A 22,153-nucleotide genomic window follows, 5' to 3' on the forward strand; every position below is an offset into this window, starting at 1 on the left:
CAAATTTTAGAAAAACAACAACAGCAGAGATCCAAGCCACCATACAAGAAGGGAGCCAAGGGTAAAACACAAAACTCAAAGCCATGGGAGGAGCCAAGCTGAATATAACAAGGGGGTAAAATACCCCCTTAAGAGGAAGCAGGTTCTACAAAATCAGAAAATTTTAGACTAATATTTCTCTTGAATACGGATTATAAAATTTCTGCAAAACTATTATCCAACAGATTAATGCCAGTTATCTAAGAGGTGATTCATTATGATTAAGCAGGACTTATAGAAGGCAGATATATGAAAGATAATATGAGGCAAATCACAGATTTATTGGACTATTTTGAGAGGAATAAACAGATCCCTGCAGTGCTGGTGTTTTTGGATGCGGAGAAGGCCTGTGATCGAGTGAATTGAAACTTTCTATTACAAACTTTGAGAAAGATGGATTAAGAGTGTGTTGAAGGGAATAGCTATAAGGCAAGAGGAATACAGAACAAGGGCATTTGCAGACGATCTGGTTGTTACCCAAACACGATTGATGGAATTAACAATCCAGATGAAAGACATTATAGAAGAAAAAACAAAGACGACCGTTGTGGTTGGATTTTGGTTATATCATACGGAATATAAATATAAAGTCACTCGGGGGGTGGGGTTTATATATAGAAGTATTCTTCAATGATGGGGGCAGGTGGTAATTAAAGACATTAAATATACTGTTGGAAGAAGGGATTAATCTGAGGTGATTGTTTGGATGTTACTATTATCATATATACCTGCAAGAAAGTGAAGGCTTTTTTGGATAAAAATTTGGTGGGTTATGTAAAATGTTTTGAGGAAAAGCTCCAATTTTTCTCCTCAATTGTTTTTATTGGGTATAGTTAAGGTTTTTTTTTACTGGGTGAAATAAAATTGATATTGTATATGGTGATAGCAGCTAGGTTACTGATTGGTTAATACTGGGAAAGGGATGTTATGTTTACTATCGAAGAATGGAATCTGAAGGTGGCCAGTTTTTTGGCGAAGATTTCAGCATATTTAAAAGACCGGACCCAAGAGATCTATGTACAGGAGTGGAGAAATGGATGGATTACGCAGAATAAATATTAAACCAGGAAGTACCAGATAACTTTTAGCTGAACGTTGTGTAGAAATGTATAGGGTAGAATAGTTGTATGTTAGGAAGAAATGTATACTTCACAGGGGGTAGAGTAGATGGGCGGTAAAGTATTATATAATGTGATTTGGATTTGGATTTCACCCTGGGGAAGTCATGGGGGTAGGGGAGGGTAAGGGAGGGTTAGGGAGGGAAAGGGGGGGAAAGGGGGAAAATCTGTATTTGTAAAACTTTTTCAATTAAAAAAAACATTTTTTCTACAACCTCTTCAGAGGTCAAAAATGCTTTTAAAAGCCTCTGATGATCCCAGCTGAGTTGCCTGATCGGCAGAGGCTTTTAAAAGAAAAAAAGCTTCTGCCGATCAGGCAACTCAACTGGGATTGTCAGAGCCTTTTGAAAGCATTTTTTTACAACCTCTTCGCCGAAGAGGTTGTAGAAAAAATGGTTTTAAAAGTAAAAAAATGAATAAATTGGCCACGCCCACCCAGTCACATTACCTCCCCCCACCACCAAGCCACGCCCACAGAACCGGTAGTAACAAATTTTAGATTTCACCACTGCCCTACACCACTTCAGTCAAATGGTTATCCAATTTTAGTCCCCAAATCTATAAATCATTAATTTCTTTCAACAACAAGTTCATATATGGTTGTTATTCTTTTAAAAAGGTTATTGGTTTTTTTCCCCTTGATGAAACTGGTCACTTTGATCATTTCTGCAAGCTCGGTCAAGTTTAAAATCTAATCTTCCACTGTGGATATTTCATTATTCTTCCTTCTTTCTACATACAGTAATTTTGCCACAGTTACCATATACATATTAATTTCCCATATTTACTAGTTCAATGTCCCCAATATAAACAATTCTGGTTTCATCTTAATGTTAATCTGCAATATCTCTTGCATCGTTGTATGGATTTCAACCCATAATTTCTTTGCTTTTTTTTTTTTTTTTTTCCAATCCAGAGATAGTCTTTGGTTCTCAATGGTAGCATGATAGCGCTGGTACTTGGCGGCTTGTTATTAAACTCCTGGGAAACTTAAGAATACAGCTGAAAACACACTTTTTTTCATTTTTATTATACAAAGAAGAAAAGAAAATAGGAAATTAAGGGAAGGAAAGGGAATAGGAGAAATGGATCCTATTGTTGGGTGTGAGATACAAGGGGGAAGAGAAAAAGAAAGAAAAGGGGGCATTGACTTCCAACTCTTCCTCGCACAGTAGAAGATAAACACTCCAACCTCAACTTTTTGCTTTTACACAGTAATATTTAACGAGCCATTTCTATAACACCAAAAGTTTCTGATCAACAAAACCAAGATCAAAGTTTTATTTTTTTCTTCACAAGCACAAATTCCAGCTGAAAACATACTTCAAATTCATCCCACTTTCAGCAAAACCTGTTTAAAAGGAGGGAAAAGGAAACAGTCTATATTTCTCTATCCCCCTCTCCCCTGTATTTCATCTTTTATTATACGCTTAGCTTATTAAATGAGAAGAAGAATATTTCAAGTAAATCAGCACTTCCTGACCTCAGCTGCATTCAGTTATGGACAACCAGTGTCAAGAAAATGCTGTTCCCTATTAAAACAAGAGAAAAAGGTCACTGCATCTGTATTTGCATTTGAATCTGAAGTGATCTAAATATGCAGAAAGTTCTCTAACTCTCTGCCCCAATTAAATCCCAATAAATGACACAATTACTTGCAAAACTCCATGTACTATATCCAACCTGGTTTTCCGGGGACACTTCCAGACATCTGTTAGAGATGATAGACTAGCAATTGAACTATGTTTACAAACCAAGTTAAGTTAGTTTGTTTAGCTATGGTTTGTTGAAAATACCATACCATACCTGGCTAGACTCACGCAACACAAACTGCAGAAGAGAATTACATGCTAAGTCAGGAAAAAAATATGTTGTCTTACACATAATGGGTCAACCCAACCTCTGACAAGACAGGTAGGATCAACCACTCATCAGGTGAAACTACATACTTTGGCTCATGAGTTGCTTTTAAAAAAATGCTTGGTGATCAATCAGTTAATGTCTCCCTGGATTATAATATATATAATATATACGTAGATAGTGAAGATACATATATACATTCAGTGAAGCTGAAACTATATATACACACACACACAGAGAGAGAGAGAGTTATATACATAAAACTGTATATATAAAACTATATATATAACACTATATATATATATATAATTGTATGTATGTATGTATGTATGTATGTATGTATGTATGTATGTATGTATATAAATAGCCAGTGCTGTTCAAAGACGTCTCTGTGGTCATGTGGCCGGCATGACTAAACGCCAAAGGCGCACGAAACACTGTTACCTTCCCACCATTCCCATCCGTTCCAGTCGGGCTTCAGGCCTGGGTACAGCACGGAAATGGGATTGGTCGCGTTTGTTGATGATCTCTGGAGGGCTCGGGACAGGGGTTGTTCCTCTGTCCTGGTCCTATTAGACCTCTCAGCGGCTTTTGATACCATCGACCATGGTATCATGCTGCACCGGTTGGAAGAGTTGGGGGTGGGGGGCACCGTGTTGCAGTGGTTCTCCTCCTTTCTCTCCGACCGGTCGCAGTCTGTGTTGGCAGGGGGGCAGAGGTCGACCCCAAGGCGCCTTATGGACCCTTGTGGGGTGCCACAAGGGTCGGGTCTCTCACCCCTTCTGTTCAACATTTATGTGAAGCCACTGTACGCTGATGATACTCAGCTGTACATCTCCACCTTGGACCACCCCAATGATGCCCTTGAAGTGATGTCCCGGTGCCTGGAGGCCGTGCGGATCTGGATGGGGAGAAACAGACTCAGGCTCAACCCATCCAAGACTGAGTGGCTGTGGTTTCCGGCACCCTGATATAGTCAGTTGGTGGCATCACTGACTATTGGGGGTGAGTCATTGGCCCCCACGGAGAGGGCTTGCAACTTGGGTGTCCTCCTGGATTCACGGCTGTCTTTAGAAGAGCATTTGACAGCTGTGGCTGGGAGGACTTTTTATCAGGTCCGCCTGATTCGCCAGTTGCGTCCCTTTCTGGATTGGGACTCCTTACGCACGGTCACTCATGCCTTCGTCACTTCCTGCCTGGACTACTGTAATGCTCCCTACATGGGGCTCCCCTTGAGGAGCACCCGGACGCTCCAACTGGTTCAGAGTGCAGCCGCGTGGGTGGTTATGGGAGCAACGTGGCGATCCCATGTAACACCTCTCCTGCGCGAACTGCACTGACTCCCGGTGGTCTTCCAGGTGCGCTTCAAGGTTTTGGTTACCACCTTTAGAGCGTTCCATGGCTTAGGACCTGGTTACTTATGGGACCACCTTCTGCCACCAGTAGCCTCTCACCGGCCAGTACACTCACATAGAGAGGGGCTCCTCAGGGTGCCATTGGCCAAATAATGTTGACTGGCAGCCCCCAGGGGGAGAGCCTTCTCTGTGGGGGCACCTGCCATCTGGAATGAGCTCCCTCCAGAGATATGGATGATCCCGGATTTACGCACCTTCCGCCGTGCCCTCAAGACCTTTTTATTTCAGCAGGCTGGCCTGGCCTAACTTCCCTTTTAAATTGTAAATTTTAAATTTGTTTTAAAATATTAGGGGTGTTTTAATTTGTTTTGGGCCAAATTATCTAATGGGTTTTTATATTGTCTTTTAAATTTTGTAGTTTGTGTGTTTTATCTTTTTGGCTGTTCACTGCCCTGAGTCCTTCGGGAGTAGGGTGGTATATAAATCCAATAAAATAAAATAAATAAAATAAAAAATAAATAAATAAATTATAGCTACCTTTTTTCTAATCAACAATATTCATGAACCATGGCCTTTTTAAAATTGTCACTAATATTTCCCCCCCTACTGAGTTGTCTGTTATTCAACATTGTCCAAATCCATCTTTAGCACCATTCAGCCTTTTCTATCCTTTATACCAGATGGTATCAAAAACTAATTAATACTAGTTGAGATGTGGGGAAAACAATGATTTGATCACCTTGGCTGACTTGAGGCTCTCCATATATGTTAGGCTGAAATTCTCATTATCCCCAGCAAGTATAAGTAAGAACAATGGGAACTCTAGTCCATTACATTTGGAGAAAAACATTATTAAGGAAGGCTACCCTATAAAATCCATGTCGGAAATAAAAACTCTTTTGTTTAAAGCCTTTTATATTTGCAAGTTGTCATTGTACTTCTGGCAAAAAGGATTTAGGGGAAGTTTTTCTCCCATGCATACTATTGAATTATGTTTCCAAGCTATAATCAGATAAGAAATATTACTTTCTGGAACACTCCAAAATGATACTATATTATGGGAATTTGCAAAATTGGCTATTCTACCAAGAAACCAAATTTGTAATAGCTGTGTTCATTACTATTCATAGTTACTAGGTATCACATTATTTACCTAGTTGTTTAGAATGGAATGATATTTCAAAAAACAAAAAAGCAAAAACCCACAATAACAACACCAAATCCAGTTTAAGACATTTTTTTCAACTTTCTATAGTCATGTACAACTAAATAAACATTTTGGAAACATGATGATAACCCAATTGAATATGTACCTTTGACAAAATAGCAAATCTAAGAACAAGCTTGATTAAGAATATTTGTGAATAAAAATCTCTGAATCTTAAGTTGCTAAAGGCAACTGGATCTCTAGCCTAATACCACTAGCAATAGCACTTAGACTTATATACTGCTTCACAGTGCCTTACAGTCCTCTCTAAGCAGTTTACAGAGTCAGCATATTGCTTCCAACAACCTGGGTCATCATTTTACCAACCTTGGAAGGATGGAAGGCTGAGTCAACCTTGAACTGGTCAGGATCGAACTCCTGGTACGTGGGCAGAGTTAGCCTGTAATACTGCATTCTAACCACTATGCCACCATGGCTCCTCTAATAAATAATAATAAATCTAATAACACCCCATGTTTAGATATTCACAATTGCAATCCTTATTTGAATTTTTAAAGTAACTTTTGTGAGAACACAGTTTCACCACATTTGGATTCATAGTTGGTAGACCTGTTTCCTACTGTCAATTTAAAAAAAAAACTTTTGTGTTCACATGGCTACTTGCAGTACTATTTCCGTATTGAAATGATCCAATTTTCAGTCACAAATCCAGCCAGTGGTTGAATGGTGGTGAACTTGGGCAGATTGTGGTTGTCCAGTTTGTGAATCTCCAGAGATGCCCAACATTTGAGAATTGCTGGATTAAGGAGAAGGCAGCTGATGTTCTATTGATGCTGTGGGAATCCAGACAAAGTTGAAGGCAGCTGAGGTTCAACAGCGGGAAGCAGGATCAGAAAGAGAGTTTTGCAGAAGTGATTGGCTGATGGAAAAGGCAGTTATCTTTGGAAAAGAAAGATATGGAATCAGTGACCAAGCTGCTGGAATAACAAGAAACTGAAGAAAGAGTTAGATTTATTTTCTTTCTTTTTTTCCCCTTCTTCTCTAGGCTAAAAGTTAGCTTGGGAAGTGAAAATACTGAAGCTGTCTAACAAAGTGAGCATATGAAAGCTGTGATAAGGAATACCTGTGTGAAAGAGAGAAAGCCAGTTAAGAAACTGCAAATAGCTTTGTACAAAAATATATGGATAGTTTGTTAAGGCAGTATGTATTAGAAACAAACCCAAAGTATTTACTCACAAAGCAGTGGCACAATTAACATGTTAATTTAGAGAATCTCTCTCTCTCTCTCTCTCCCAAATTGACAATGCAATTGCCATTTGCAGGTAATTTCCCTGCTGTAGTCTGAAATTTATTTTTTGTTTTTTTTCTTGGGAACAGAAATGTGGTTTAATACTTGTTGGTTCAACTTGGACACTCAAAGCTTATTACACCTACCTTTTTGTTTAAATCATCTTCCCACTGTGTCCCAACCCAGTAAGGTTACCAACCTTACTTATCTTTTGTGTAACTCTGAAGACTTTGAAGAATGTAAAAAAGAATTAAGGAACAGCGAACGTCTCCCTTTCTTTCTTTCCCTCTCTCCCAAGTCCAGTGCAGCTGTTCTTTAACTTTCTGACTATGTTGGCACATGGGGGAATTGGAGCTTGTGGATGTGTAAAACAGATCTGATAGGGCCACATAATAAAACACAGCACCATAAAATATGACAGCACCTTGGCTTTCCAGCGTGCCAGCGGGTAATCAGGGCAGTAACTGAATAAGATGCATTATTTTATACAGATTTCACTGAATAGTTTAATAATAATCCCAGCCTGCCAGCCTGCTGACTGTTTCACCACCCAGGCACTGCTTGCCATTTAGTTTTCCTGGTTTGAATGGGAGCCTCTTAATTTCCAAAGCAATTTGCCAGCTTTTGTTCAGTCCCCTCCCTGGCCATTTTCCATGTCATTGCTCTTTTCTCTACATTCTCTAGGTCTAGCCTCAAAAATGCTTCAGCTGTGCCAACTTGACTGTAAAGCTGCAGTCACAAGAAAGTGGCTTCTAATGGTGCTTGAATATCTAACCGTAATATGTGTGGGAATGGGTCACCCTGTGCCTGAGGCCAGGTTTATATCTTTCCAACATAATCAGCGGCAAAGAGATTTAAGTGACTGATCATTCTTCAATAGTGGCAATGTTCACGCCAAGGCATAATGGCAGCTTCGGGTTGAGGGGACCACCAAGATGTTGAAGTGCCTACCAAGCTTTGAAAAACAAAGTATGACAAAGACCAGGAAAAATCAGAGTGTGGGAAATCGGAGTAGGGTTAATGGTCTGAGAAGAAAAACTTCACAATTTTAATGACTCCCCTAATGCTTCTCCACTGCAGTCCTCTTGCTTTCTGTTGTAATTTTGCATGAAGCCTGCGCAGATCTAAGGGCTAGGAATTTGTCCTAAATTTAAGGAGCGTATTGGAGTTATCTAACGAATTTAAATTATTACTTAATTATTTAAGGAACTATTTAAGGAATTTAAAATTCCAGAATTATTAATCAGAGCATGGTAATGTATCTTCTAAAGGATGGAATTATTTTAAAGATCTCCTTAAAAATGTAAAAATAATGATGTTACAACCTCATTGTATTTCTGCCAAAGTGGCATGAACATTCTTTCCCCTTACTTTAGGAATATTAGAGGCAGCATTCAAATGACCAATTAATGGACATTGCTCCCATAATGTTGGTCCTGTGGATCAAATATTGGATAAGTGAGATCAATGATTCAAGACTATTTTGATTTTTATAAAACCATGAAATGGTGTTCAGGGTTTCAGTATTACAGTAGTCTGTGGTGTCTGATTTTCCTCTGGGATAGCCAACAACCTTCAAAAGTATTTGAAGCATTTTGGGCAAGATTTTCTTGTTTGCTAGGGTCATACACAAAAAGCCATCTCCAAGGTTAGGAATTTGTTTTAAAAATCTGTTTTACCCATTTATGCAACCTGCCTAAAGACATTCAAAAACTGCGATTTCTAAATAATGTGAAACACATCACAGGAAAATATATATCAGTATGAATAATTGTTGAGATAGAAAATTCAATAAATTAAGACTTTTTGGATACTAGAGAAATATACCATAATCACACATGGGTAATAATGTTTCAGTTGAAATAATGTCTCTACTGCAATGTATTTATGAACAAAAATGGCAAATAATCAAAAGCAACACAGGTATATTACATGTTTACAATATTGAGAAATAAAATATAAAGTTACTGTAAATAAATAAAATGCTGAACTTTAACCACAATAAACTCAGATTCAAATCCCTAAAGAGACAAAAAGCTCATTGGGTAAAACTCTAGGCATCAACATTATTGCTTTATTGTAAAGATCATTCCATGGCCTTTAATATCTCATAACTTGAAGTGCATGTAAACAATTTACTTTTAATACAGCTAGTTGATCTGATCATGATGGTAAAGAATATAAAGGTTACAAATTTGGAGTTTCTGAACATCATGCAGATTGAAATGAACTCTGGGTGTGTTGCTCCCACACTTGTACCACTCAAAAGCCAACTCTTATTGGAAGCAGGATTATGATTATCACATTCTGCTTATGAGCTTCTAAGACACCTTTGGATTGGGAAAAACAGAATACTAGACAAGAATGGCTCTTTTCTTTGTTCTGATCTAGAAGATCGTTCTTCATATATCAATACTGTAACATTACATCTACATTTTGTTGCATTCCGGAGATAAGTAGACAAGTGACTCAGGGGTGGGTTGTATTTACCTTTACTACTGGTTTGCAATGGGGCCGTGCATGCTTGCTTTGCTCGTGCACATGCGCACGATGACCCCGACGTCCCTGATGACGTTGGGGTCAGTGGGCAGAGCCTCCCGCCAGTTTTACTACCAGTTCTTGCGAACCAGTCCGAATTGGTGGGGCAATCCACCACTGAAGTGACTGGAATTTCTGGATCACTGTATAACTGACAATATGTTTTGATTACTATCTTCCTAGTAAGGATAAAAGCAGCCATTCCCTTCTCCTAATTAACCCATTAGAATTTTCAATAAACTGTAACAAAAATATAAATTGTATATCTAATTTGTAGTTGTTGGACCGTCAAAGTAAGTGGCATGTAAGATGTCACTTGTTCTATCCCCTGAACTACCAGCCTTTCTTCCAACAATTTAAAAACCAAAATATAGTAGATTTTTTTTACAAAAACATCTTAAGTTACTGCCAGGATATAGCAGCTGCCATTAGTAAGAAATAACTGAATATATACTGCATTTGCATAGTAGGTAAGATATATTTACATATACTCTGGGGGAGGCTATCTGGTCCTTTTTAAATATTTTAGATCAGGGGTATCAAACTGGTGGCCAGTGGGCTGGATGTGTCATGGGCAGGCCATGCCCACATCACTCCGTGAATGGGAAAAATATTGCAAAATATCAGGTGACAGCAACATGACATGGCGAGTTTGACGCTAGTGTTTTAGACAATAATTCCTCTCAACCATGACCATTGGCTACATAGTATAAAAGATCTAGATTCTTTTGTATTGCCCATTTCTACTTAAGTACAGTATGGATACTATGAATAGAGTCTGCATAGGTAAAATACAGTTACGCTATGAAAAATGCTAAGAAAAAAAAATCCTGCAAAAATTGAAACAGAGACAAAATAGGAAGAATGAATTTTCAGAGACTGTAACAACTTTTTCTAATTTGAGGATAGGCTTAATGATTATTAAAGTCAATATTTCCCTTGTTTCCTTTCCCAATATTATAAGCTCAAAAAAATTAATTGTTCCATATTATACCACATCATGATGGTCTTTGCCTTGAGTTGGCATGCATACTTACTTAAGATTGCTCACTAAAACTCTCCAGGTATGTAGGGGAGAGGGATGGAGATACTATCATTACACTACCCAGCCTCTGTGGTAGAATGTAGTCTGGATTTCCAGGAGGGAGGGGCTGCATGCCAGAGGGCAAAGAGGCAACAGAGGTTGGAATGTTTGGTCAGGAGGGAGCAGGTAAAAATAGCTCCTCCATAGCAATTCTTAGATTATATCTACAGTTATGCAGACAGTTTCTTTAGTCTGGCAAGATTCTGTCTATTGGTGAAGAACAATATGGGAAATTACTCAGAAATTAACTCTGTTCTTGGTTCTTGGGGTCTGACAGTTTCCTCCTTCAGAAGTTTCCACATTTGGTAAATGTTTCCATATGATTTATTTAATAATAATAATATTCATAAGCACAAACTGCACAGAATGGTTTCTAAGAACTCTGTGCATATGCTCCTCTGTGATATCCAAGAAATGGACACTGAGCATGCTGATAATCTCCCTCCCATGTTTAAGGACATCTCTATAAGGCCACTTTTTATCTAATCAGACTGTTTGGTGTCGTACCATCAACTTCAATAAGAGCAGGTCATGCATTGATTGAAAACACACAATAGAGAATTTGTCTGCCTGAGTAACTCAAACGTTTATCTTTAATGAATTTCAACATTTTGGATTATCAAGAAAATTAACCCGTATTGAAGTCTTTTTGAATGAAGTTGAGCTAAAGTTATTCCTGATGAAACTCAGTTATTTCAAAAGGATTTAAGCAGGCCTGTCTCATGATTTTAGTTGTGACCCACTGTGGTCAAGGTGTAGATCTAAGATTGAGGCAATCTAGGTTCAAGTCTACACTCAGTCCAAGAAGCTCATTGAGTAACTTTGCATCAGATACTCTCAACATACCTCATAACGTTTTGTGTGGGGATAAAATGAAGGAAAATTTCCATGTAAGCTGTCTTGAGCTGCCTCCACTTGCTGATGAAAGATGAGATATAAATGTATTTATCAAATAAACAAATTTTACACACAGGTATACATATTCTAAATTGGGGTACTGGAAATAAAATAGACAGTTTCAGTATTTTTAATTAGAGAGCTTATTAACAAATCTAATTCATTTCAAGGGGAACCTGCTTCCAAGGAAAAGTTCAGAGAACCAGCAAATACCACCACTGGCTGGCCCCAGAGTGGGGTGGGAATGGAGATTTTGCAATATCCTTCCGCTGGCGTGGGGTGGGAATGGAGATTTTGCAATATCCTCCCTCTGGAGTGGGGTGGGAATGGAGATTTTGCAGTATCCTTCCCCTGCTACGCCCACCAAGCCACACCCACAGAACCGGTAGGGAAACATTTTGGATTTCACCCCTGCTGCATAGATTTTTTTTTCATCTTGCAAGACCAGCATTAGGAGATCCTGTAGACCACGGCTGTCAAACTCAAGGACCGGGGGCCAGATCCGGCCTGCGGGGTGCTTAGATCTGGCCCATGGGGCTGCCCTGGAAACAGCAAAGGACTAGTCCTCAGTGCCTCTGCCAGCAAAAATGCAGCTCAGGAGCCGTTTTTCACTGGCAGAGCACTTGGGACACTACAGGCACCCCCGACATGAGCGGCGTCGAGCTGGCCATGCCCACCCTGGCCATGCCCACCCCAGCCCCCCAAAGTCAAACACAACCCTGATGCGGCTATCAATGAAATCAAGTTTGACACCCCTACTGTAGACGGTGCATCTGTTTCTATCATAATGGATTATTTTTCATTAGACCAGTTGTTTCCTTTGAAAAGAAATTGGTGAGAGATTTCTGTGGACTTCCTATTTGAGGTGGTTGAAGCAACTTCACCAGCACATGCAACTGGCTGGCAGAAGGACAGTTGTTCCAATGAAGAGGCAAGATGGATCCAATGCAATGATCAAAGTTAGAAGCAAGTGGAAGAGCAGATCATTCTGAGGGCCTTAATCCCATTAATGCAAGAATTCACTTTTGATTCAGTTAAGCAATGATATATTTCATTTTGTCAACTTCAGTTTAATTTTCCGTTGCTAAGAACGGTCTACTCACAAAGCATCGACTATGAATGCATAATTGCAGCAGGCTGTTACATATGGTTGTGATGATATTCATAATAAGGGAAAATAAGCGGCAGGTCGTAGGCTACTTCAATAATCCAAGATCTCTTTTTTGGGCCATTGTTTCTGGAACCTCACATTTATTCATATTAGCTCCATTTATTCTTTTCAATGCTTTGCCCAATTCCTGTCTTTTTCTTGGGGCGGGACATGAGGGAAAGACAAGGCCTTAAAAATTAAATACAGAACTGTCATGTAGTGAACAATTAACACTTATATAATGTAGCTGGCACATTTTAGTGCCTTTGTATTTAAATCCAGGCCTTATGGAGGTCATAAATTTAATGGTGAGTCTCTACTGACCAAAACTATGAAGTTGTTGTGGTTTGCCAGCAGCCTGCAGAGCTGGCAGCAGAGTTGGACAGCGATGAGGCTGAGTAAGAACATGGGCCAGTCCTGGAGGCTGTGGAAGGCCTGGATGAGGGCTCTGCGTTGGAGGCAGAGATGGGGTCAGGGCCATCGGGGAGTGATGTGTGGACTTCGGAGCCTCCAGAGGCTGACAGTAGAGAGGCAGAGAACAGGAGGAGCCTGTTCCTAGTGCACGTATGAAAAAAGCTGCCAGAAGGCAGGAGCAGCTAAAGCAGAGTGGACAACTCGGGAGTAGGGCCAAGAGATGATTGACCCCTCCATAAAGCTTAAAAGACCAGCAACGGCTCTTTGCCTCTTGGCCGGAAAACAACCATTGAGAGAATTGCTTCTTGTTTGGCTGTAGTTATTTCTTCTGTTCCTGAACTGTTGCAAAGAAAAGCCTTTGGCAGTTTGCCTAATTATCCCAAGGTCAGAGATAAACTAAAGACTGGTGTTTTAAGGACTTTGCTTTCATTTCATTTAGAATACGCTGAGAATGAATTAATTCTCAGCTGTTTTAATAAAATCTGTTTGTTTTTGGAACTGTTTTGCATTTAATATCAACTATGTGGGCCTGGGTCACAACAGAAGTATTATATGAAATTTTGGGCCATGCTTTTATAAAAACAAGAATCCGACAGGATAAATGGATTATCATATGCATCATTTTATATAAACAGAAGGAGATCAAGCTGAGTCGGAGTATAGTATATATGAATAGAAAATAATTAGACCGGGTGTCAGGTATTATGTTGAAACCAGAATGGCAGATTTAAATTGGCTGTTGAAAGCAATATCATGTTCTTCTTTCATGAAATACAGCTCCTCCATGTTATTGACACAGTGATTGGATAGCAGAAGTGAAACGTAAGAAATTATAAAGTTACATCATGTGTTACCTTAACTGCACGTAACAATGCAATAGACATTTGGATAATTAAGTTGACATTGTCATCAGCACATTCCAAGAGTTTTTTAAACTATTTCCTTCAATGAAAACATAACCTTACAAGCAACAATTTACTTGGCTATTTCAGATTAATTCCTGTCTTCTAAATTTCTTTACATCTTTTGGCCACGTACATGAAACCTCTTGGAGGAGTTAGGAATGAGTCCATAGAGTGAAAAGTTGAAAGGCTCAAGTTTCCTTTCCAAGAAGCCCTATGGCTTGGTGGGCATGGCAGGGGAAGGATACTGCAAAATCTTCATTTCCACCCCACTCCAGGGGAAGGATACTGCAAAATCACATTCCCACCCCACTCTGGGGCTAGCCAGAGGTGGTATTTGCCAGTTCTTTGAACTACTCAAAATTTCTGCTACTGGTTCTCCAGAACCTATCAAAACCTGCTGAATAGCACCCCTGCCTTAGTCCTGTATTCCTGCCTTGTTATAACTGCTTGGCAGTGACTGACGCTGCCATCTTTGATCCAGAGGAATTCCTGTACCTTGCCTGCTCCCCTTAAACCTGGCATATGAAAGATCCCAAGTGATTTTGGGCCTTACTGGCATGTCCAAAGAGAAAAGAAGATGATAACAATGAAATCAATTCTATAGTATCATCTCCTAGGTCTGTAGCATAAAGTATACAACTAGTACAATCGGTTTGTTATAGATTAATCTCACACAAAAATAAAACAATTTTTTTTTTGAAAAATAAAATGAGGATAAGTAAAGATTCTTTTTGAGCTATAAGTAGCTACAGCTCAAATATTCAGTAGCAAAGGAATATATATATATATATAAAAATATAAGCTGTTCAAAACAACATCTGAAAAGGATCTCATATAGAAAACTGGAACAATGTAAAGTTCTCAGCAGAGTACCAGATAACAAACATTCTTTTCTCAAAATATCTTCAGGGATATAAATAATACTGGATAGAAAAATTTGACCCAGCCTGTCATACAATAACAAGAAGCTTCTTCTTAAATATTTTCCATATGAGGGAAAGCAGGCTGTTACTTGGCACATGTATATATTATAGTATTTGTCCTCATAATAATGTGCCTTAATAATCAAAGCAAAGATACCACTTTGACCATGTTTAAATTTATTTCCATTAAATAATCCCATACAGCTGCCGAGGGCCACATCTGATGACTCCCGATGAGGAGATTGGTAGCCATGTAGCTAGAGGACTGTATCTATTATACTACCTGAGACTTTTCAGGAAACAACAACTGAATGAAAAACTGCTGGTGGCCTTCTACCGCTGCACCATAGAGAGTATTTTAATTTGCCAATTGCACAGTGGCAGATAGGACAGCACTCAGAGGGTCAACGTCATTGCCCAGAGGATCATTGGTTGCCCTCTCTCCTCCTTGGAAGAGCTTTATAGCTCCCGCTGCCTTAAGAAAGTTCAAAACATTCTTAAAGATCCATCTCATCCTGGGCACCCTTTTTTTGAACTATTACCATCTGGCAGACGGTACAGAATAATAAAAACAAGGACAAACAGGCTGAAAAACAGCTTCTATTCCAGGGCAATAACCATATTGAATTCTACGATATAGTGCAATATCGGGTTTTCAATTTCAATTATATAGAATGTAAAGGATGTATGTTTGTGTTTTTATAGTTATAATGTACACTGAAGAGGGCATTTAATTTTGTTGGACCATGTGCAATGACAATAAAGTAAACTATAAACTAAGTGGATATCTTCTTGTCTTCTCTTGGTACACTCCGAGAAGTTTGATTAATGCGGAATCATTCTTGAATAGCGTACATTAACAGTTTAAGTTAAGTAAATGTGATTGTTTAGTTAAGAAGGATGCTTGAAATAAGCAATTAAAAAAAGCTTAAACAATGTGTTTTAGAGAAACAAATTATTATGCAACAGAGCATACAAGAATAATAACTCTGCCTCTTCTTTTTGATTATATTACATCTGGCAGAATTAATGGGGCAAAACATACATTTTACAAAGTACAATCATAAAATGCATTTAGCCTGTCTCCATATGTAAATCAAATTTAATTCTTGTCTCTTTGAGCAATATGAAATAAAGTAACCAAGCTTTTGTCTGCAATTTTATGTAAAACTGCCCAAAGTACAGCACACGTGGGATTAATGGATTTCCATTTATTTTGTTAGATTATTGTAATGATGACTCTGTGAGATCTCATTATTTCTGGATTTGCTATCAGATACATGGGCTACGGACCTCATTTTGCTCATTTTGCTCAGGTTGAGATTTTTTCTGTAAGTGATTAGATTACACAGAAGAGTTTTTTTTTTTTTTTAAAAAAAGTGCTTCAGCATAATATCATAAGAATAAAACTAGGACTATTGCAAAAGATATATTTCAATACTCGATCCTGGTTCAAAACTCTGATTTTTTTTTTTTTTTTTTGGAGGGGGATGGATGGTATTTTGCAAATGGGAAAAAATTTCAAGCAATTTTAGAAGCGGAGCACTTACCATTAACAGCAGCTGGAGCAGCTCTTTCTATTTTTGTAACCTTTATGTTTTGCCAAGGAGAGAAGAAAGGACAACATACTGAGCTTTTCCAACATCCTCTGATGCGGAAAGTAACACTCCTTGTCTGCTATATTTGGAAAGAAGGAGGCAAAGATAATGTCATTTATCATTGCTCTTCATACAAGGCCTGATTCTACTTATGGAGCCCAAGAGGACCTGTAAGAACCCCACTGGACATCCACTGTTTTCTTCCCCTCTTTTTTCTTTCCTTTGGTCACCCTGTGCTATACTAGAAGTCGGAAGTATTTTTCCTTATTTTTCAAAGACTTCGGTTCAGCAGTAACATTGACGCCATGTGTCTTCAATATATCATTTTCCTGTTATCCCCTCCCTCAATCTCTCCCCCTCCCTCTCCCCCCGGGTCCTCCTTTCCTCAATTTTTCTGGAACACACTGCTATCCTGTAGATTTCAGCCAATTGCAACTTTATTTAACTCCTATTTTCTTGCAACTCCTAGGTGTCAACATGCCCACAGTCCCATTGTATTTAGGTATCGTCCTTCTTCAGCTTTGTCTCCACTGTATTAAGATGTTGTGGGGAGGAACATGGGCCAGTCCTGGAGTCTGGAGAAGGCCCGGATGAGGGCTCTATGTTGGAGGCAGAGATGGGTCCAGGACCATCTGGGAGTGATGTGCGGACTCCAGAACCTTCAGAGTCAGATAGCAGAGAGGCAGAGGAACAGGAGGAGCCTGCTCCTAGTGCGCACATGCACAGAACTGCCAGAAGGCAAAAGGGACGATTCGGGAGTGAGGCCTGGAGATGGTTGGCCCCTCCCATAAGGCTTAAAAGAGGAGCAAAGGCACGTGGGCCCTTTGCAGGAGAGCAACATTGTTAATTCTGTTCCCAGTCAGCATCTCTGTTTGATTCTGGAATCCGTGTGGCTTTGCCAAATAGGTCTTTGGCAGAGTGTCAAGGGAGATAAAGGTTGGTGATTATCCCGAAGGACTTCTCCCGAAGGACTTTTTGCAACTAATTGGGACTCAGCTGTGAATGAATGTAATTCACAGCTGTTGCAATAAAAGAGTTTTTTGGGACTACTCACATGTTTTAATGACTCAGGAAGTCTAGGTCACAACATTAAGATATGCCACCATCAAAAGACAGTATCAACTAATCTGTCCTCATTCTGCAGCTTCAGGTGCCATGACACTTTCAAATAATCTTTAACTTTATCCAAGGGCCATAGAGAAATAATTACAAGTGATTTTTCTCATGTATGTTCTACTTCTTTGGGTACGAAGTAGAAGTGGAGCCCAACAGAAATGGGCCTTTCAAGAATAACTTTTCTGAGTGGAAGAGGGAAGCAAAAGTATTGAAATTGTAACAAAAACTAATTTATTTATTATTATTTATTTATTAAACTTATATGCCGCCCCTCTCTGGAGACTCAGGGCTCAGGGTGGCTCACAATACATCTTTCTAATCTTCCTCCCTCCCTCCCCCTCTCCCTCACTCCCTTTCCCTTCCCCTCCCTCTCTCTCTTTGATTTCTCTAGCCACTCAACCAAGTGACTCTGGGTGGCTTAAAATTCTAAAAATATAAAACAATTTAAAAAAACATTAAAGCAATAAAAACATACATGAAATAAACAAGTATAAACAGCATCTGTGATTATTAAATAATAATAATAAAGCCAAGTAAGAGGAGCTTTAACACATTCCAAGCCCCAGGCCTTGATCCATAAATGGTAGGGCTTTTTAGGTAGCAAACAGTACTCTGACTCACACCCAAAAAGGAGAGCCTATGCAACTCACAAAGCAGAGGTGTTACATGGGCCTGCCTCAACTTTGTCCTCACTGCTGCATTCTGGACCAGTCAAAGCTTCCAGGTGGTCTTCAGTGGCAGCCCCATGTACAGTTGTCACCATAGTCAAGCCATGAGGTGACCAGGTATGAGTGACTATCTACAGGGTCTCCTGATCTAGGGAAGAGTGCAACTGGTGCACCAGATAAAACTGTGCAAAGACCTTCCTGGCCACAGTTGACACCTGCCACAAGCAGAAGCTGTGGATTCAGGAAGATCCCAAAATTGGGCATCACCTTTAAATGGGTAAATGCCACTCTATCCAAGGTCAAAGATGGAATATCCCCAAATTTGAGCAGTCTAAATACCCATAGCCAATTGGTCTTAATAGAATTGAAGAGATTGTTGCTCTGCATCCAAACTCACACAGCCTCTAGGCCCGTAGGCCAGAAGTGTCAAACTCCGTGGTCCAGATGCCTCATGCTCTGGCCACACCCACGCCCGGTTTAGCAAAGGGGGGGAAAAGTCGTGATACGTCACATGATGCCACCATGGTTATGCAAGTTTGGCATCCCTGGACTAGGCAGAACCTTGATAATTTTAATTAGTCAGCCCAGAATTGAATTGAAAGAATTCAGCTGTATTGATGGTGTATTACCTCCTTCCTCCTGATCAAGTCTATTGATGGTACTGAATCCTAAACCAGCAGATAATCTCACTCAATGGTTTCAGGCAGATGTTGAAAAAGAGACAGAATTCTGTGGCACCCCACAAAAGAGGGACTTGGGGAATGATCACTTCTTGCTTACTGCTAGACAGTACTGCAAAAGAAGGCCAAGTAGAATGGCTCACCCCAAAATGTTTCCAATGAAAAGCAGAAAATGTGTCCAAAGATGAAAAAAGAGCCAGTGACAAACAATGTTCTATAAAAAAAATTGTCTTCTTACACATCTGTTATCTTCTTTCAGCTGCCTGCATTTGCGGCTGCATTTCCTGACTCAAGCACTTGAAAGATGGATAAAAAAGCATGTCCAAGTCATTGACAAGAAAACAATTTTCAAGATCACCCTAGAGGCATTTTGTAAAAGCAACTGGTGTTTGGTTAAAATGAAGAGGATTTTTCAGAAAAATAGATGATAAGAAGTTTAATAGTTGAATCCACAGATGACCTGTCAAGTTTTCACCCAATGGCAGGTTTTAATTTTTTTTTGTTTTGTTCTGAACATTTTTCTCTGTCTCACAACTGTACATGAGGAGAGCACTCAGCAAATATTGTTAATGATGTTTCAGTGGGACTCCTGTGAGGGATCTAATCAAGGACAGACTGGATTTTTGCCTCAGAAAGCACAATTCAACAGTACTCTTCAAAATTGGGAGCCACTGTATGGCCTCAGGAAAATCCATTTCTTCCACTGCAATTGCTGTGTAATAATAACTTAACCTTTTTTAAAAAAAAGATTGAATGTGAGATTGATTTATAGGGAATCTTTTTACAGCCAGGCAGTCAGACAAACAGACATAGTATTTACCCAATGGAAGACAAGGCTTTGTCCCAGATAATTGTCTGGCAAGTAAAGGAATGCAGATACCATAAAATGCTGTTGCTGGAAAGCACAGGTCCTTTTCAATTTACATTTGGCTTGAGAGAGAGGCTGCTGACTAATGAAATTAAATCCTTTTTGTGGGGTCTTTAGTGCAATCTGAGCTTGGTTGTTTTCTCACAGACATTTCATTAACCAACATCATCACTGGTAATGTTACCTAGTTAGATAATGAAATATCTGCAAAAAAATCCACCAGACTCAGAGAGTGCCAAAACTATAGAGTTCAACTCAGAGTTACAAATATTCTCTTTTATCAAAATCCTTTTTTTAAAAAAATAGGGCTTCCCCTTCACTCCTTTTTTTCTTTCTCTGTTCAATATTTTTTCCCTCTTTTCTTAAGTTCATGTAATTTTGGCCTACCCTTTCTTTTCATTTCTCCTCTTAGCACAGTCACAGCTTCTTGTTGCTTCATCTTCATTCTGATTTTTTATCATCTTTCTTTTGCTTTTTTTTCTTCTGGAAGGACAAAGGGGAAAAAGAGGGAGGGAAAATGTGTATACTTTTTAGAGAATGGCTGGTATTTGTAGAGGAAGTTTAATAATTATGTAAATGGTGCACCTTCTTTTACATGCAAATGTTCTAAATTTTAGTCTTCTTTAAATTCTGCATTTTTCCTACTAGTTTTCATCCAGTGGATGGAAAAGAATTTGCTTTCAGAATTTTTTCAAAGGAGAAGAGGCTTTCTCAAACTTTAGCAGCTAAGATAGAATATTCTTTAAATAAAATTCAGTAGAGCCGAGGGCATATTTCTCCCCAAATTTAACTTCCTGTGAAACCTCTAGACTACTGTCTAGAGTGACTACTGTCATTCCCAGTACTTTATCACAACCCTTGAGGAGGCACAGGGTCACATGGTTTAGTGATACTGGAGATGGTCATTGCTCCTATGCAGTGGTGGGATTCAAATAATTTAACAACCGGTTCTCTGCCCTAATGATTGGCTGGGTGGGCATGGCCATGGTGGGTGTGGCCAGGGGGTGTGAGAGGCAGCACTCGGCCTCCTGCACCTCTGGGAGCAAATGCAAGCTGTGGGGGGGGGGGGGAACGTGCCATCCCCGTGCCACATTTTGGGCCTAGTAGGCCTCCCTGTAGCCTTCTGGGAGACAAAATGGGCAGTGGGGGCCACACTGCACCCCACGCCCCATTTTGAGCCTAGGAGGCCTCCCTAAAGCCTTCTGGGAGCGAAAACGGGCTGCGGGGGATGCACGTCCCGTGCCCCATTTTGGGCCTAGTAGGCCTCCTTCCAGTTACCTGGCAGCCAAAACAGGGCGCATGGAGACTCCTGGAAGGGGAGGGGAGAAGCCAGACATCAATTTAACTACTGGTTCGCCTGAACCGGCCCAAAATGGCTGAATCTCATCACTGCTTCTATGGTTCAAGATCTAGCACTGCGTGGCAACGTGAGTTCATATAACTCGCCTCAGCTTCTGCCCATCTAGCAGTTCAAAAGCATGTTATATGCAAATAGATAAATAGGTATCACTTCAGTAGGGAGACGAGCTGATGCTTTGTGCAGATGGTTAGAACCTGCTGGCGCTGAATTTTCCTGATTGTGATGCCCATTTGTGAGGCAGCTTTGGTGGAGGAAGGGAGCCTTAGGTGACATTGCAGGAAAGCCATTCATCTTTTTTTCAGGTGCGGAGCTAGCTTGCCCCTCGTGACACACCTCAGAAAGTGTGCGAGGGTGAAGCAGACAGGCCTAGCAGTCTTAGGCACTACTACTAGTACCACTACTAGTGCCTAAACTACTAGTCTGCATTAGCACTGTAGTCTCCCAGCTAATGGAGCATTGTCATATGCCAAACAAACAAACAAACAAACAAACCACAATCTTTGTAACCTATCATCCTCCAGATGAATTTTGGAAGCTGCTGTTGCAACACATTTGAAGGTGTCAAGTTGAGGAAGATGGTTCACTTGTAAGAGAAAACAAAAATCATATATCCTACATCCCATCTCATTTATATGTAATATCAATTTAACTTTCTTCCTGATGCATCCCTGGTGTCTTTCCTTTGATTAGTGTAAGTTTGCAGTAATTGTGATTCATCTTCATGTTTAAAAAAGTACCATGTAGAGTTAAGCAAAACCACCATGCAGTGTGTCTCTGCTTTGATATCTATATGTTCATTCTGTTTATTAAAATTTCAATTTCGCTTTTATAGTTTTTCCTGTTATGGCATTGGTTGACTAGCTATGGGGAAAAACCCAATTTAATACTAGATACTAGAGGAACACAGTACTTTATTAGTTACATTTCGTAAAACCACCACTTTTTAAATATTTATGTTGCAACCAAAGAGAAATGCATTATAGAGAATGAGGCCAATCTATAGAAGAAGAGTAATTGTGGTTGTCAATTTAATGCAGTCCTCATTCCTGGAACAAGCCTGCAATTGTAGCCTTCTTTCAAAATTCCCATTTGGAAAAGACTACACAGCTAGTATTTCATTCTCC

At 39.6% G+C, this 22,153-nt stretch overlaps 1 long non-coding RNA gene across 1 annotated transcript; it reads right to left on the bottom strand.

Moving 5' to 3' along the window:
• Positions 1 to 19,222: 19,222 nt before the first annotated feature.
• LOC148116803 (uncharacterized) lies at positions 19,223 to 20,146 on the bottom strand. Its single transcript, XR_015733815.1, has 2 exons — positions 20,057 to 20,146; positions 19,223 to 19,533 (listed from the first exon to the last, which is right to left on the bottom strand). It is a non-coding gene; the product is annotated as an uncharacterized LOC148116803 (long non-coding RNA).
• Positions 20,147 to 22,153: the final 2,007 nt, after the last annotated feature.

Source organism: Pantherophis guttatus, chromosome 1, assembly GCF_059756535.1.
Source record: "Pantherophis guttatus breed Tessera chromosome 1, ASM5975653v1, whole genome shotgun sequence".
Classification (NCBI taxonomy): domain Eukaryota; kingdom Metazoa; phylum Chordata; class Lepidosauria; order Squamata; family Colubridae; genus Pantherophis; species Pantherophis guttatus.